Here is a 13874-nt window from a genome sequence, read left to right as displayed (position 1 = left end):
ATGAAGATTTATTCCAGCTCAGGTAAATTCCCCTGCAGGCCAGGCAACCACTATCCTTACTGATACCAACTTGATCCTGTGGTCTCCAAGATCACGTGGAAGGAGAAGAGAGAACCGGAAGAGATGACGGATTCTGAACTACTTCTCTCTGGCCGTGACACACCTCACTTCCTCTCATGCTCGGTCATCGCTTGGCCACAATGTAACTGCGAAGGAGGCTGCTCTATGTGGGGGGAGCACATGGAATATTTGCTGGGCATTAACTGTCTGCCAAATCTTTCACATGGCTTTATAGTTTTCTTCATGAAGGTTTGTGCATTTTGTTAGATTTATTCCTAGTACCTTTTATTTTTGTTGCTATTGCTAATGTACCTATTTATATTTAACAAAAGTCACCACTTTTCAGTGTACAGGTCATTGGGTTTTGACAAATTTACTCAGTCCTTAGAACCACTTCAACAATGAAGATAATGAACATTTCTGTCACTCCTCCAAATTCTCTCCTGTCCCTTTGCAGTCAGTCTCCTACTCCTGACTCCTGGCAATCTGCTTTCTGTCACTGAAGTTTTGCCTTTTTTAGAATTTCATATAAATGCAATCGTAAAGTATGTCATCTCTTGTGTCTGATTTCTTTCATTCAGTCTATAAAGCCTTTAAGTCCTGTCCCTGTGGTTGTGTGTATTGTGGAGCAACCTTCCCTGGCACGAATATGCCAGGATTTGTTTATTCCTTTACCCACTGGCGAACAGTTGGGTTGTTTCCAGTTGGGCTATTAAGAATAAAGCTCCTATGAACATTCATGTTCAAGTCTTCAGGTGGACATGGATTTTCATTTTTCCCTAGTGGCACTGTTGGGTCATTTGGTAAGTATACATTTAAACTTTGTAAGATACCACCAGATTATCTTCCAGCGCTGGAATACTGCTTTGCACTCCCACCTTCAAACTGCATGAGAGTTCCAGTTACTGCACATCTTTGCAATACTTGATCTTGTCTTTTATTTTCACCATTCAAGATGGTGTGTTATGTTAACTCCTGGTTTTAATTTCCATTTCCATAATGACTAAAGATGCTGAGCATCTTTTTTGAGTGTTTATTTGCTATCTATATGTGTTCTTTGGTAAAGTGACTGTTCAAATCTTTACCCATTTGTTTTCACTGGGGCATTTGTTTCTTATTATCAAATTATAAATAATATATTCAGGATACAAGTCCTTTATAAGATATATGTTTTGCAAATATTTTCTCCCAGTTTATGGCTTGCTTTTTCATTTTCTTAACCATGTCTTTCAAAGAGTAAATATTTTTAATTTTGATGATGTTCATCTTATCAAACTTTTCTTTTATAATTAGTGTCTTTTGACAAGTAAATTAAAAGGGTACACTAAAAAATGTTTACTTAACACAAAAGAAGGCAGTAACAAATTAATAGAGGGACAAAAAATAAATACCTATATAAAACAAATAACAAAAGGCCAAGTGTAAATCCTGCCTTATCAGTAATTAACATAAAATGTAAACAGATTAAGCACTCAAAGGCAGAAATTGGCAGGATGGATTTAAAAACCAATATAAGTTTGAGACATATATCTCTCTCAAAATTATATTACATAGTTTTAATATATAAATACATAATTATAAATATATTAACATTAGTCATTAATATATTAAGAATAGAGAATGCTATTTGTTGATATATTAATATATACTTTATATGTATTATATATATAATCCAGTTATGTACTGTTTATAAGAGACACACACTTGATATTCAAAGACACAATAGGTTGAAAGAATGTGATAAGATATATCATATAAACATTAGCCAGAAGACAGCTGGAGTGGCTATACTAATATCAGACAAAGTAGACTTTAAGACAAAATTGTTGCTAAAGACAAAGGCTATTTTAAGATGATAAAAGGATCAATCTGTCAGGAAGAATTAACAATTATAAACATATATACACCTAACAGCAGAGCCCCAAAATTCATGAAGCAAACCTGACAAAATGGAAGGGAGAAATAAATAGTTCAGCAGTAACAGCTGTAGACTTCAATACACCATTTTCAATAATGGATAGAAGACCAGCAAGAAAATAGAAAATCTGAACAACAATATAAACTAACAGGCATCTAGAATCCTCCACCTAATGACAGCAAAACTCATACTCTTCTCAAGGGCACATGAAATATCTTCCAGGGTAGACTATGTGTTAAGCTACAAAACAAGCCTCAGTAAATTTAAAAGGGTTGAAATCATACAACATGTGTTCTCTGACCATCATACAATGGTATTAGAAACCAACAACAGAGGGAAATTTGGAAAATTCACAAATATATGGAAATTAACACACTTCTACAGAACAAGTGGGTCAAAGAAGAAAGCACAAAAAATATTAGAAAGTAAATTCAGATGAATAGAAACAAAAACACAAATACAAAAACTTATGGGGTGCAGCAAAAGCAGTGCTCAGAGAGAAGTTTATAGTGGGAAGCTCCTATATTTAAAAAAAGACCTTAAATCAATAATCTAAACATTCACCTTAAGAAACTAGGAAAAGAAGAGCAAACTAAGCAAAGCAAGCAGAAGGAAGGACTTCATAAAGATTAAAGCAGAAATAAATGAAATAGGTAATAGAAAGACAACGCAGAAAATCAGCAAAATCAAAAGTTGGTTCTTTGAAAAGATGAACAAAATTGACAAATTTTGACAATTTGACCATTGACCCTCTTGGAGACAGTAAGGCAACTGAGTACATTTCCAAAAATGATGTAACAGAAATATGTACTCTTTGCAAAACACACATGTTTTTGTATAAGGCAGATGGACACAGTATTAAAGTGCTGTCAAAACTCTTAGCTAGGGCTTCCCTGGTGGCGCAGTGGTTGAGAGTCTACCTGACAATGTATGGGACACGGGTTCGTGCCCCGGTCCGGGAAGATCCCACATGCTGCGGAGTGTCTGGGCCCGTGAGCCATGGCCGCTGAGCCTGCGCGTCCGGAGCCTGTGCTCCGCAGCGGGAGAGGCCACAACAGTGGGAGGCCCGCGTACAGCAAAAAAAAACAAAAACAAACTCTTAGCTAGAGAACATTCTTCCCCCTGGTAATTATGACTCTGGGATAGAATTGCTGTTACCAAACCAAAATTTGGGTCCGCTCACCCACAGCATGCAGTAAAGCCAATCTACAGGCACTAGGTTGTGGTGAAGGAAAGTGTAGCATTTATTATAAGGTGCCATTGGAGTCCGGGACAGTTAGTGCCCAAAAAGCCTGAACTCCCTGATGACTTTCAGCAAAGCATTTAGCATCCCAGCGTATGTGATCAGCTCATGTACAATCCTCTGACTGGTTGATCGTGAGGTAACAGGGTTGGTGTCACAGGGGTTAACATCAGTCCTTAGGTGCCAGTAGGTCTGGGGTCTACCATGCTCCTGGTCATCAAGTAGTTAATTTCTTCCATTTGGTGGGAGTTTTACCATCTGTGAAACAACTCAGGAAATGTGCATCAGATACTGTCATCTAGGTACTTCAGAGAGGAGTTAAAGCAGAGGATATAGGGTAAAGGTCTGCCCCATAGGGAAGGCCCCATAGGGTCCCGCTCGGTTACATTGCCATTTTGAAACTTCCCAAGTAAAAAATGTTTTGATTTCTGTGAACAAACTTGAAATTGCAGTTTCTTTGATCTGACAGTCCATAAAAAAGATCTGAATAAGTGTTTCAAGGAAAGTTTTCCTTGAATATTTATGCAAATATTCATTTGGGGGACATCAAATTAACTCTGTTAATTCTTTTTTTTAATATAAATTTATTTATTTATTGTCTGCATTGGGTCTTCGTTGCTGCGTGCGGGCTTTCTCTCGTTGTGGCAAGCAGGGGCTACTCTTCGTTGCAGTACGTGGGCTTCTCATCGCGGTGGCTTCTCGTTGCAGAGCATGGGCTCTAGGCACGTGGGCTTCAGTAGTTGTGGCTCGCAGGCTCTAGAGCGCAGGCTCTGTAGTTGTGGCGCACAGGCTTCGTTGCTCTGCGACATGTGGGATCTTCCTGGACCAGGGCTCGAACCCGTGTCCCCTGCATTGGCAGGTGGATTCTTAACCGCTGCGCCACCAGGGAAGTCCAACCCTGTTAATTCTTTATTGAAGAAAATAAACTTGCTACTTGCACACACACACACACACACACACACACACACACACACATACATAAAGAGAGAGCTTGACTGCCAAAAACCAAAGGACAGAGATAGAGAAGACTCAAAGTACCAGTAGGAATGGAAGATGCAATATTACTATTAACCTTTAAGAAGCGAAAAGAGACATAAGGGAACTCTATGAACAACAGTACACCAACAAATCAGATAACCTAGATAAAATGGACAAATTCTTAGAAACACACAAACTGCCAAAACTGAATCAAGGAGAAACAGAGAATCTGAAGAGACCTATAACAGGTGGAGAGATTCAATTCGGAATAAACTTCCCATAAAGAAAAGCCCAGGACCAGATGGCCTCACTGGTGAATTCCATCAAATGTTTAGAACCACGAACACCAATCCTTCACAAACTCTCCCAAAACATAGAAAAGGAGGGAAAACTTTCCTTATTCGATGAAGCCAGTATTACACGGATATCAAAACCAGCTAAAAAAGTACAAAAGAAGAAAACTACAGACCGATATCCCTTATGAATATAGACACAAAAATCTTCAACAAATTCTCAAGGGAGGGTGAGGAGTTTTACCTATTTTTAAAATACAGCGGTGCCAGTCAGGCGTCCTTGGTTTCGTTTCCTGACAGGTGGATTTCTCCTGGGCCACCCTCTCACAAGTTTCCCTTCCAGGTCCCAGGGCTCCTCCCTCTGCTTCCAGGTTCCTGGTATTAGGCTTTTCCCCAGGGAAGCACTAGCTTCCCTTTTTGTTTGCCACTTGGGTTGTTTCTTGTCCTCTGTTGGGGAAATCCCTTACTTTCTTTTGAGCAAATAATTTACAAGTCGTTCTGTTGTAATTTAGCCAGTATCTGAATCTTTCCTGCTTTTCAGATCTAGTGCAAGCAGTGCTGGAAGAAACTCTGTTTCCTTTCTCTAGTGACTTCCCCACCATTCTCACAGGTACTTACTCTGTGACTGGCAGACGCTGCAGTCATGGTTGGAAGTTCCTTCCTCACTTTACCAGATCACTTGGTCAGGTCTCTTAGCACTTTTCATGCTGGATGGTAGTTTCTGTCTGTTAAATGTCTGTGTCCTCCTGTAGACTGTGAACACATCAATAGAGACGGTCGTACCCATTCCGCATCCTCAGCGCCTGGCATGCAGTCAGCCTTCGGGAACCTTTGTGAAACCATGAATGACTTCCAGCTTCTAGGGTGAGGAAGACTCTTTTCTGACTGGCCCATAATATTCCTTCTCTCACGCCACCCACCCACCCACATGGAGATCTCTTTGGCTTTAACTCCAGCCAGGTTCCCTCCTGTGTGTTGGTCTAGAATGTTCATCAGCTAGTTCTTTTGCTATTTCCTAGGCAACTTTGTCTATGGGAGCCTGATCCATCATTCTGCCTTCGAGAATAGATCCCAGCTCTTCCTGTCCGCTTACAGAAAGCTGCCCAGAATTCTCAGCTGGGGTTTGAGTTTATGGAAAAAACTCATCTTATTCTGAACTGACTAGGACTGACCCCCACCTGTGGCACCTGGCCAAGCAAATGCAGCTCGACTGGGCCTAGCATTACCCTTGCAGTGTTCCAGGGATTTGGGGGAGCATAGCAGCAGCTCTGTGCATGCTCCATATCCTGGGGCCCCGGCACTTAATCCAGTGACAGGAGGCCTAGCACAGTCCTAGAAGCCCCAGAACCATGCAGGATGGCTGGGATCTGTTCTCAAGGTATCTGATGCCCATGTGAAGCAGGTTAGCTTCCTACCTCTGCACTGGCCTCCTCCTCCCTCCAGATAGAAAGTCTCATTAATTCCTAGACTCAGCTCAGCCTTACCTCTGCTGCAAAACCTTTCCAAGTACATGCCCTCAGGAAGGATTAGGATTTTGTCAAATTCCCCCAGCACTGGGCCGCAGTGACTGCAAGTCCATCTTCCTCACCTGTCAAGTTCATTGAGTCAACACCTCTAATGTGCTAGGTACTCAGACCTAGAATACAAAAACAAGCATGATTGTTTTTCTTAAGGAGTTCACAGTGTATTAGAAGAGACAGAGGACAGGAACAGGAACCATCAGGTTCAGCTGACTGAATGGTTAGGCTGGGTGTTTAAAGATAAATAGAAATTTACAAGGCAGAGAAAGCCAGTAGTGGGGGTAGGGGGTAGGGAGACAATTTGAGGCAAAGGGAATAGTACACAGGTCAGACTTCATGGCTTATTCTCTAAGTGCAAATTGGTCTGTATTGCTAGGGCCAAATTTGGGTCAAAGGGCAGATTAACTGACAAATAAAAGCCAAGAGGTAGACAGGGCCACATTGGGTTCTATTTTGCCGGGCAGGTGACGCGGAGCCATCACACGATGTTGAGCAGGGGAGAGAGGCCATATTTGAATTAGAAAAATAAAATCAGGCCGCGCCGAACCGCAGCCACGCAGCACGCACCTCCCGATCCCGAGCGGCTTTTGCAGCCTGAGCCCCTAGAGCTGGGCCACCCCGACACTGGGCTGGAGTCTGTGGCCAGTGAGGAAGCGGAGGGGGCCCGGGACGAGGGACCCCGGGGACGGCACAATGACAGAAAATAATTTTTGGTTGAAGAAGATAGAAATGAATGTTTCAGAAGCAGAAAAGCAAACTGGAAGAAATGCCATGAACATGCAAGAAATATATACTGCTCACCTCATTGAAAGAAGGTCAGTTGAACATATTGATGGTCAGAGTGTCCTAGCAGACTCACTATGGAGGCAGTAGAGTGAATCTGAGTTGTTGAGAAACAACCTTTTAGTATACTATCCACATATTGTTGTGCTACCTCTACCAGAAGAGCGAGCAGAATGTGTTTGGCATAAACTCTCTGCTGACAACACTGACAAGGATTTCATGGAAAGACAATGAATTGGTTTAGAAAACTTCCTCTTGAGAGTTGCTTCATATCCCGTCCTCTGTAGAGACATAATCTTCTATTTGTTTTTAACACAGGCAGGCAACTGGAAGGAGACTGTGAATGAAACAGGATTTCAGCTGAAGGCAGACTGCAGGTTAAAAGCGTTTAATGCAACATTCAGAGTGAAAAACCCAGACAAGAGATGTACTGAACTAAAACACTACAGTGATGAACTACAGTCTGTCATTGCATATCTTCTTCGAGTCAGAGCGAGAGTAGCAGATCGACTGTATGGTGTATATGAAGTATATGGGAATTACGGGTGAGTTTTCGGTGAGTGGAGTGCCGTAGAAAAAAGAAATGGGTGATGGACTGCAGAGTGCTGCTCATCATAGGGAGGTGTATGCATCGTCTATCGATGATATTTTGGAAGATGAAGAACATTATGCAGATCAGTTAAAGGAGTATCTTTTTTATGCAGAAGCCATGCATACAATGTGGGCTGTGTGCAGGAAACATGAACTTATGCAGTATGACTTGGAGATGGCTGCTCAGGACTTAGCATCCAAGAAGCAGCAGTGTGACGAACTGGCAACGGGGACCCTGAGAACATTTTATTTGAAGGGAATGACTACCAAGCTCTTTGGTCAAGAAACTCCAGAGCAGAGAGACGCCAGAATAAAGGTGCTAGAAGAACAAATAAATGAAGGAGAACTTAACTCTAAAAATCTGGAAGGCAGAGAATTTGTCAGAAATGCTTGGGCTGATATTGAACACTTCAAAGAACAAAAGAACCGTGATTTAAAGGAGGCCCTCATAAGCTATGCAGTCATGCAGATCAGTATATGCAAAATGGGAATTGAAGTTTGGACCAATGCTGAGGAATGCTTTAGCAAGATGTAATCCTGTGAAATGAGTTTCTCTTCAAAGTGCCCCAAAACAGAAACACAATAAAAAAATTTAAGTTCCTACCAGTGTACACAAAAATATATAATAAGTTGAGTAAATTCAGCTTTGATTGTAGTGTTAATACAGCACAAAAGGATGTATTTTAATGAAGATTAAATATTACAATTTGAGGTTTTGGGGACTGGTGCTGATTCTAAAACATTAATTAGATAAAATATACCAAAAAATTGTCAGGCTTCTGAACCAATGACTGAATATCAAGATGTTAGGTAATTTTTAGATGTTCATTTTAGTGCCCACTGTTTCATATCTGCTTATGTAGGGAGTTTTTTCCTAAGGTTGAATTCTTATCTTTATTTGTTAAGACCCCCTAATCTGTTATAGGGGGGTTAATTTTTCTTGCCTTATAGTTGAGCTGTTTGGTTTGACAAAGCTCAGCAGAAACTTAGTGTGAAATCTAAGAATTTCTCCCACATTCTTTAATGCCCCCAAACATTGCATATACTAGAAAATGCCTTCAATGTGTGTTTTACCAGAATTTTGACACTGGTTAAAAATTTTACACTGCCAACAAAGAAGACTCAACTTCTCAGATATATGGTGAAATGCGTTGTTGTGATCTAGGAATTGGTATATAGCAAGTTTCAATCGAGTATGTTACATACAAGCATTAAATTCTCAGGTAATTCTTAACCTCAGTGATGAGCCTAAATTTACTCTGCCTGGCTCTCTACACATGGCATTTCAGGGTACAAGGTGTAGCATTTCAATGTATAAGATATACGTAGTGAACATACGTGTTAGTATCTTCATTATTAACATCCTTTTTTATTGCTTGGCTGTAATTTTTGTAAAGATAAATTATATTGCTTTTGTGTGTGTTTTTGTGGTATATGTTCAGAAGCTAAGCCATCCTTGGTATTTTGTTAGCTTTGCAGAACCCTGTGTACTCACTATAACTAATTATGTAAAAACAGATTTCCAGTACTGTTCAGCCTTTGACTTTTTTACATGTTTAAAATGTTGCTGAAGTTTTGTGCTGTTTGCCAAACTCATGCAATAAATAAATGAAGTAATGTGTTATTTAAAAAAAAAAAAAGAAAGAAAAATCAAATCGTGTGGAGGCTGGATTGCCACTGAGGCTGAGGTGGGGGGATGGGTCGATGAGGAGTTTGCCCAATAGAGACCAACAGGAGCCAGTCTGGAGACATTTGAGAGAGAGCTGCAGGGTTTGCCGAGCCATGTACTGTGGTGTTGAGGGAAGAGTTTACAATGGCTCCCAGAATTCTCCTTGGGGAGACCAGCTCCACAAAGGTAAAGCCACTAATGAGGGGCAGGCACCTGTGTGCACACCTATGATGGAGTGGTGGAGCTTTGCTCCAGGACAACGAGGTGGAGGGTGTGGAAATGCAAGATGACTGCAACCCAGACACCAGCTGCGGTCAGTCTGCCTATTTAAACCTGGATAAGGCGGATTGGGATTCTCATACCTTGACGTGGGAAAGGTCTTGTGCCCTCCTGTGCCCCCTGATTTCTGCAAACTCTCAGGTTTCAACTCTTTTGGTCACTTCTGGCTCTGAGCCAACCCCATTTTTGGTCACCCTCAATCACCATGCCAGACTTGTGGTCTATCCGTCACCACGTCGACCCAGATGCCCCTTTCTTTGAAGGGGGAAAGCCAGTAATTTGTGCAAGGCCTTGTGCACATGGCAGACGTTATACAAGACTTGGGGAGCTGGATGGGTTTACATCATGGAGGTGCAAAGAGCAAACTGCACTAAATTACCTCTCAGATCTTCTCATTTCAAAACATTCTTTGGGGCACCTTAAGGGCAGCCTCTTCCCACTGTGGGCATCCTCCCACCTGCCCCTCATTCTCTCATCTTCTTGTTGATATACCCGCTGCCTCCCCACCCCCAATTATTTCAGGAAATTCCAAATTCTTCTCACTATAGCACAGCAAGAGCTCCCTCTCACCCCTTCTGAGCTTAGCTCTAGGCCCATGTTTTCATTTCACAAACCCATCCAATCCATAGTTGAGTGAAAGAGCATCTTGGGATGAACATCATCCGCTGTGCCCAGAGAGTAGTAATTATAGTCACAGATAACATTTTTTCAACATTACATACTTTTAAAAGATTATGGAAAATGTAAAGTACTATCTCCTTGAATTACTCTCTCCCACCTCGTCCCCTCTCCCCCTCCCTGGTGAACTCTCTCCTTTGGTAGCTGGAGACCCAAGGTGAAGAGTCAGACACCTCCTGTCTGAGGCCCCTTGTCTGTGGGGTAAGGCTGGCCCTGCTTTTCTGCCCCCTGCCCCCTCCCCATCAGTCTGACAGCTGGTTCAGTGCTGTTCTCCAGTCTCTCCTGATGACACAACACTCCTGGCAGGAAGATGTCTAAATTCAGGAGGGGCTGATAGACTGGGGAAAGAGAGCATTTTTTCTTCATATAGAGCCTTGTTCACAGTGTTTGTCTTAGAACCAACTGGAGGACAACCTTGCACCCAGTTCATCATTGTGGTATCAGCCTCATTTCTTATAACTGTGCCAGGCAGACAGGTCTTTGTTATCTTTCAAGTTCACCCCAGGACACCAAAGGGCCATGGCTGCTGGAATGGGAGGGTCCTGGCACCAGTAACACTAGGGACCTACAAGGATCCCTCTAAGGGAGCGGGAGGGGGTGTGTGTATACGGGAAGCCTTCCCACACACTCCAGGCCATGAGTCCTTTTGCCTGTCTATCCATCCTTCTAGGAGACAAGCATCTGCTGTTGTCAGAATCTGCCCTTGGCATTAGGCCTTCAGAGAGGAGTGAGAAATTGTGTCTCCACTGAGTCCACAGTCCAGTGGAAAAAGACACAAAACATAAATCACTGTAAAGAGCTCCATCTAGGGATGCAGAGGAGGGTCTCCACCGGTCCTCTGGCTGTTAGAACACGGATGGGGGTAGTGGTGTTCCAGATGCAAAGACTGAAAAGCGTGTCCCAGGTTACCTTCCTCTGCTAGACACTGGGTACACAAGGTGACAGCGTCTGGCCTGGGGCTGCGGCAGACTGGCACAGGCTCTGGCACTGGGACCTCTGACTCCACCCTGAGGCCAATGGGGCATGGCTAATGGGAATGATGGGATTTGTGTTTCATAAAGTACACGGCCGCAGAGCAGAAGTCCTGGGGCCGAGGGAGCAGTTAGTAAGGAGGCTGGGCTCTGTATCCAGCCCTCACGCTCCTCCACATTCATGGAGGGCAGGCCTGTGGCTGCTGTGCTCCCCACTCACTATTCTGAGCCCAGACTCTCATACACTGTGAGAAATCTTACAGAGTGTTATGGACCAAATGTTTGTCTCTCTCCAAATTCGCATGTTGAAATCCTAATCCCCAGTATGATGGTATTTGAAGGTGATTATTAGGCGATGAGGGTTGAGCCCACAGTGGGATTAGTGCTTGGGTAAAAGAGACCTCAGAGAACTCTCTCACCCATCTGCCACATGAGACACAGTGAGAAGACAGCATCTATAAACCAGGAGGTGGGTCCTCACCTGACATCTGCCTTTTCCTTGATTCTGGACTGCCAAGCCTCCAGAACTGTGAGAAAATAAGAGTTTGCAGTTTAAGCCCCCTAGTCTATGATATTTTTGTCATAGCAGCCCAAGCTGAGACACAGTGAATGCAGTCAGAAGTTGAAACAGCCTGGGAAAGGTGGGGCTCCTTGCAGACACCCGCTCTTGGCATCACACACCTGTGGGAGGCGGGGGCGGGGAGGCCCGGGCCTAGCGTGGGTCCCAGGCTATGCGCCAACAGTACGAGCTGCTGCGCAGGACGCTGCCACAGCAGGGACGCGGCCTGCACACCATTCAGGAACGGCTGCGCTTTTTTGCCTGGGGCGGCGGGGGAGGGGGGCACCTGGCTCCTTCTGACAGGTGTCATCTTTGATCCTTCAGGCTCTCAGTCCCTGCAGGGGAGCAATGGTCATGGGGGTGGGGACAGGGACAGGGCTCGTCTTTGGGGCTGGAGGACACCCAGATCACCACCTGGCTCACCCGCTACACCGCCCTGGGTGCCCCTCCGAACTCCTGCCTTTACAGTGACGAGGGCAATGGTGAAGTCCACTTGAGGATGGGAAACGGGACCCCGAAGTTCTGTTTTCCTAGGGAAAAAGGAAAATAACACTTTGTCCAGACCAGAGTTTGATTGGATTTAAAAAAGTGTATTGGATTTCCAATACTAAATAAAAACATGAAATTGTTTTTCAAAAAGCCATAGAGTTTACAGCATCAACTACAGAAAAGGCCAAACAAGTGTGTACAGAAACTAGTCCCCAGCAGCCCTCCAGGTCCCCTTCCAGCAGGTGACAAGGCAACAGACACATTTGCTCCAAATCCTCCTGAAGGAAACTGCTGGTCAGCAGCTCAACTAGGACATTACAAGACACACAATGGTTTAATTTCAAAAATCACAGGAAAATGTAAGAAAATGTATTAAACTGTGAAAAGGTGCAATACAGAATAACTTTCCTTTTTCTTAATTTAAAAAAATCCCCCAACTTTGAACAGTTATTTAAAAATAGGCCCCTCCCCCCACCCCAGTTCTGTGGCAGTATCCAGGTACCAAGGCCCTGAGGTAACCAAAGTATCAGGGTTCATGGGGGGGAATGCCCCGAATACCGAGCATGTTTCTTTGGGCAAAAGGTAAGACAGTTTCTGGGGAATCTAGCCCTCCTGGTGTCCAGAGTGTTCTGAGTGCTCTTTTCAGGATCAGTTTAAGTGCACTGGGTTTCCAGAATCCGGCCTGGCACTATCCTCCGTGACCAGCTAGCAGGGCAACAGGAGTTCCAGCATTGCACTTTTCATTGCCCCCAGTTGAGAAACAGAGTTCATCTTCTAGAAAAGCAAATGTGTGGTAAGACCTAAATAGGGGAAATAACCAAGGTACAAAGGCAAGTGGGGCGCCTGTGTGGCCAGGGCAGAGCACAGGCCCCAGGGCAGGCGGGTCCGAGTGCCCACTGGTGTTCTCAGCAGCTGACCTCTTCCTGGCTACAGAACCAAAGCGCAATCCGCCTTCTGCACTGCCTTCCACACTCTCTTCTGGGGATTTGTTGGGGAGTAGGGGAAGATGCCTGAGGGTCAGTCCTGTATTCTTAAGAGATTCTTTATATTAAACAAAAAGAAAAATCTCAGCTCCTTACATTTTTGAGAAAAAGCATACAAGAACCTCCTGCAAAGGCAAAGGCTTCTTGTGTGGCCAGCCTCTCAGCACACCTCAGAGACCTCCTGCTGCCCTGTTCAGATCAGGGGCTTAGCTGAGCTGCTGGGATGGTGTGTAGGAGTTGGGGAGGCCACTGTCCCCGTCCCCTGCTGTGTACAGAACAGTGCTCAGAAAGAAGTGGGGAGCCTCACTGGTGCTGCAGCCCCTGCCTGCTTCATTCTTGCTAACACCTTCCCCGTGGGGCTCTGAGGCGTGGAAGTGAGAGCTGGACTGGCTGAGGACAGGAGCTAGGGAGAAGCAAGGAGTCTTACATGGGAACAAAGCTCCCTCCTTAACCTCCGACTTCCCCGAAGGGAACACATGGTAACAGCAGGAAGGGTCTCTAACCTCTTCTCCGATTTCCCAGGAACTCGGCCAGGCTCGTGCCCTGTCCTGCCATCACTCCTGCAATACAGCGCCTGACTCCTCAGCGTGGACATTCTTATCAGGATATGACCAAGACACCAGGGCAGCTACATCCTCGAACCCACCTATTGCACAGAAGAAATTTTTAACCAGATCCAAATGAAACTCCAGTTGCAACTTAGTGACAATAGAGATGGACATGCCAGGACAATAAAGAAGATGCTTCCATTCTCTGCAGGCTTCTGGAAGGAAGTACAATGACTGAAACATTCACAGGACCTCAGCAGCCCCTCCATTTCCAGTTCCCAACCCCCCCAACGCCCCCCACCCCAATACTGC

The 13874-nt window shown here is 44.2% G+C and overlaps 1 pseudogene across 1 annotated transcript; it reads left to right on the top strand.

Annotated features, from left to right (window-relative positions):
• On the top strand, positions 1–7921 carry LOC309969024 (sorting nexin-4-like; annotated as a pseudogene). The gene is made up of 4 exons: positions 1–22; positions 5034–5102; positions 5245–5356; positions 6548–7921. The product of its transcript is annotated as a sorting nexin-4-like (transcript).
• The last annotated feature ends 5953 nt before the right edge of the window (positions 7922–13874 follow it).

The sequence above is a fragment of the Leucopleurus acutus genome, assembly GCF_964270905.1.
Source record: "Leucopleurus acutus genome assembly, chromosome: 1".
Lineage (NCBI taxonomy): Eukaryota > Metazoa > Chordata > Mammalia > Artiodactyla > Delphinidae > Leucopleurus > Leucopleurus acutus.
This window is presented reverse-complemented; position numbering and strand designations above follow the sequence as displayed.